The 4,681-nt window shown below is 52.0% G+C and overlaps 1 long non-coding RNA gene across 1 annotated transcript; it reads left to right on the top strand.

The window, feature by feature from the left end:
- Window positions 1-1,010: 1,010 nt before the first annotated feature.
- Window positions 1,011-4,176, top strand: LOC134476298 (uncharacterized). The gene is made up of 2 exons (XR_010047874.1): window positions 1,011-2,105; window positions 2,851-4,176. It is a non-coding gene; the product is annotated as an uncharacterized LOC134476298 (long non-coding RNA).
- The last annotated feature ends 505 nt before the right edge of the window (window positions 4,177-4,681 follow it).

Raw genomic sequence — 4,681 nt, 5'->3', positions numbered from 1 at the left:
TGCTGAGGTCGCCCCCAGGTGGAAGAGCTGGTGCCCCTGACACCTCAGCCGCAGCTGCCCCTGGGCTGGGCTCTCCCAGAGGTCACAGCAGGCCAGTGCTCAAATTCTATTACCAAAGATGATGATTTTTCTCTCTTTAAAAATGCTCTTGTTTTGTATTGTGATAAAATACACCTGGCATAAAATGTCCTCTCTCAGTCATGCTTAAGTGCGCTTGGGGCATCGAGCCCGTCACCTGCAGGGCTCTCTCCTCTCTGCCTAGACACTGGCCCACCCAGGCCCCTCGCCCATCCTGCTCTGTCTCTGTCCCTAATGCCTCTGGGGCTCTGTGACTCAGATCATAGAGGACCTGTCCTTGGGGACTGGCTGGTTTCAGCGCCGTGTCCTTGAGTCCATCCAGGCTGTAGTGGTGCCAGGCCTTCCTCCTCTTTAGGGCTGAATGATATTCTACCATGTTCCTGGCATCCCACAGCTTCTGTTCATCGGTTCGTGGATGTTCCGTGGCTTTCTCCTCTTGGCTGCTGTGAACCACAGGGCTATGAACATGGTGTGCAGGTCCTCGTTGGCCCTGGCCCTCATGTTCTGGGGCCTTGGCCCATCATAGAAGTCTGGGTTCCCCACGGTTCTGTGGTCAGCCTCAAGGCTGTGCTCACGTCTCTGGGCCTCACTGCTGCTTGTCACATTTGGTGGCTGGTGGCTTCCATGTCCTCAGAGGAGCCAAGGAGTTGTGCAGGCCGGGTCCCTGCACATGCATTATCCCTTGCCTCCCCTTGGAGCCTGTCCCCAGTGCCCATCTGGTCCCCAGGGCCCTGCCGAGGGATCTGGGTACCCAGACCACGCTGTGGGCTCTGGGGCTGGGCTGTCCATGGCTGGTGTCTTGGAGCTCAAGTCCGGATTCCCGACCAGAGCGCAGAGTGTCCAATTCTAGTCTCTGGCTGGACTCTGGTGCTGGTCCTAGGCTCCCCCACCCAGGGTGCTGTCCTCCCCCTTCCTTGTGTGAGTGTGGGGACAGTTGCTGAGACTGGACATGGACCAGGGCTTCACATGCTGCCATGTAAGTAAGCCTCAGCTCTCTGCCCTGCTTGCAGTGGACACTTGTGGGCCCTGCCCACCTGTGACACAAGGGAGCCCTCCGCTCACAGTCCATGCAACCTCATTTCTACAATGCAGTCCCAGAATATAGAGAGTGGGTGGCCAGGAGGCCCCTAGGCCCCAACACCAGAGGCTCTGCCTTCTGAGGCTGTCCCAGCCCTACTAAGCAACTGTTGACATTGTGCTTTTTTGTTTTTGTTTTTGAGACAAGTTCTTACTATACAGTTCAGGTTGGACTTGAACTCACTATATAATAAGCCCAGCCTAGGCTGGCCTCAAATTAGCGGTGACCCTCCTGCCTCAGTCTCCTGAGTGTTGGCATTACAGAGGTGTAACACCTCACCTATCAAGCTGTGGACAACCTGTGGGAGGACAATAATACACTCCAATTCTTTTTGTTGAATAACATGTAGCTTCCTGAACAGAGAGTGTTCTGTGTGCACAGGGAACATGTAGAAGACAGATGTGTCAGGAAGGCAGCTGCATCCCCCGTCCTCCATTGGGGAGCTGTGTTGGGTCTGCAAGGCCAGTTGGGGTTCTGGTCCCTACTCTGTGATGGGCTCGGGTGGCACTGCCTTCACTGGTGTGAAGGGTTTTAACAACTTGCTGTGAGCCCTTGGCCACTGGCAATTATCACCACCCTGGTTATCACTGTGGATTACTTTATAGCTCTTTCCCCCACTGCGCACGGAGGAAATGAAAGCAAACATCAGATCTTCACTGGGAATGGCTTTGATGGTTGTGGAGTGACCCACGTCACAACTGTGTGGCCCTGTAGCCACTGGCCTGTTAATGGACAGCTGGACAGCAGCAGCTTGGGCAGCAGAGTCTCTTCCTGGAAGTGAGGTGACACTGTGGCCTGGCACCAGGGGCTGGACCTGGGCTGCGACCTGGCTGCCCAGCCCTCCGCCTCCTGGACAGCTGGGTCTCCCAAAATCTGCGTCCCCCTCGGAGCTGGTGTCTGGGAGGCCTGAGGGTTTGCACGGCTTCCTTTTCCCCAGGGCAATGTCCCGGTAAGAGCCCCTATCCCTTGGGGAGGTCGGGGGAAGAGCAGCAGACTGTCCCAGGGTCCTTCCTGGCAGGGCCCCTTTGGACAGTCCCTTCCCCTAGTCCGACTTGCCCACTACCCTGCACAATGTCCAGGAGGGACAAGCCAAAGCCCTGCCAGCTGTCATCTGGGGGACCCTTGGGACAAGAGTTAGAGACAGCCAGATAGGTTTTGGTCCTGTCACCACAGTTCAGGATGAGGACTGCAGGCTGGGCCCCTTTCCTGTATGTGCGACATCTTCCACACTCCACTCTGGGGCTGCCAGGCCCTACAGGGCGCTGGTGGGGCTGGGGCAGGGCTCCTTTGGCTCTGCCCACCCACAGTGGTGCCCCAGCACCAGCTATGGGTCTAGCTGTGGTGCACTTGGGTGCACCAGCTCTTATACTTTGCTTGTGTCCCGAAAATTTGCCTGAGATTAAGATTAAGGGTAGTGGACTAATTAATCTGGCAGAAGAAATTTCAAGGCAGTTGAATGTTGAGGCTGTGGTATGACTATTGTTGGGGACTTTTAGCCAGATTCATGTTGCAAATCAAGAGCAAAGTGCCCAGCAGGATTATTTAAAACACTATGAGTGTGGCCAGAAAGGAAGCTCCATTAAAGCTGTGGACTGCAAAGACTAGCTGAGGAAATCTTGATTTTTGAGAAAGAACAGAATAGAAAAGATAGCCTGAACGCATCACAAAAAGCAGTAAATCTTGAACTTTTGCAGCCTCAAAATTGCAAAAGTGAAGGACTTTGATTTGAGGAAAAAGCCTCAGAGCACCATGTTCCAGAACAGTGGCAACATAAAACATTTGTTCCGCAGAACTGGATTCAGAGTGCCCAGTGATCCAAGCACTCGGTCCCTACAGCCAAAAGAGAGGAAAGCCTGGCTACCGCTCCAGCTGACAGCAGAACTTGGCAGCATCCACGTGGCGCTGGCTTTAGTCACACAGAATGCAAGAGTTCTGAGGTTAAAAGGACTTTCACCCTGATTTCAGAAGCAGGCCGGGGAGCCCATGCAGTGTGTCCCTGAGAGGGAACTGTGTGAAGCTGTGAGTGTGAAGACAAAAATACAATGGAGACCCCTGAAATTTGGAAAAGCAGGAGTGTGGATCATTTAAGGAAAGCTGCAAGGAGGGAGCCAAGCCAGCCCAAGAGAGAAGCTGTGGGAGCTACTACCACCAGAAGTGCCATAGGGGTGGAGTCACACAAGCCCTTTGGAGCTCACAATTTGATACAGATGTTTCAGGTGCTGGATGTGGGACTACGCTTGCCTTGCTTGATTTTGGACTTGCTTTGGTCCCAATCCTTTGTATCCCTGTTTGTAAATCTTGGAATGGGAATGTTATCTTTTGCCACTGCATGTTGGAAATGTTTAACTTTGTTTTCATTTGTACAGGTAGTTGCAGCTAAGAGTTTGCTTTATATATTGGAGGGACTTGGACTTTACAACAATGCTAAAACTGTTAGGACTTTGGCAACTTTTTCAGATGGACTAAATGTCTTTTGCATAAAGGCATGTGCATGGGTCTTTGGAGGGCCAGGGACAGAATTTTATGGTTCCAAAGTAATACAGTATTGATAGACTTAGTACTGGTTCTTAAGGATCACTAAACTGTGCTGTAATGTTCAAACTGTGAAATGCTAAGCATAAGTGTAGCCTTTGTATCTGGAGGCTAGTTTAAAGAAATATGTCTGGTTGCCAAGTTGACAAGGGGTGGATTGTTATGGTTGATACATTGTGTCAACTTGAGAAGTCTAGACCCTTAAAAGACTCAACAGGAAGCCAGGGTTCTTTGTAAACATCCTGAGCCTGTGCAAGAGGAGGGCAAGGAGATTTTGTGAGCACTACACTGGCCTTGGGAGTGGGGGTAGCCTGTGTACAATACAAAGGAGAAATAGAGGCTTTCTTTTCCCTTCTTTACTCTAGCAGTTTTTGCTGTCTTTTTTGAGTTGAACTGTTGCCCCAGTGCCTTGCCACCCTGCCTTGGAGCCAGCTGATTATGGACTGCAACCTCTACACACTATAAGCTAAATAAACTGCTTAATTTGGGGTGTTGGGTATTTTGTCTCAGCAGTGAGAGAAAAGTAACTGAGACACCTCTGGACCCAGGTCTGCAGCGCCACCTGCATTTACCAAAGGGGTCACTTTGTATCTAGATTCTCCCCAGCCAGGCTAACGCATCCAGGGTGTCAGGGCATCCCACTGACTCCTGTGGGTGCTGAGGGGGTCTGTGCATGATGCTGGGTATGGAGACACCACAGCTGTGTGGTGTCCACAGCTGCTCAAGTCCACAGCTGTTCCACCAGAAGAAGTTTGTGAGTGCAACCATGGTGGAGAGGAGTGAGGGACTTCCTCAGGGATCAGTGCTGGACCTGCGTGGCCCAGTGACCCAGACAGAGGAAATGGGACATATGCATTACAGAGGACTATGGGTCTGTGCACAGCAGTGCAAGTCATAGCCACCAGGAAATGGGCTTAACACATGTGGCCACTGGGGAGGCACCGGTGACAGGGATGTGGTACAGCATGCAGCAAGCATCCAGCAGCTATGTGA

The sequence above is a fragment of the Cavia porcellus genome, unplaced genomic scaffold (genome assembly GCF_034190915.1).
Source record: "Cavia porcellus strain 051 isolate PalLab524CR breed Dunkin Hartley unplaced genomic scaffold, mCavPor4.1 scaffold_6, whole genome shotgun sequence".
In the NCBI taxonomy this organism is placed as follows: Eukaryota; Metazoa; Chordata; class Mammalia; order Rodentia; family Caviidae; genus Cavia; species Cavia porcellus.
This window is presented reverse-complemented; position numbering and strand designations above follow the sequence as displayed.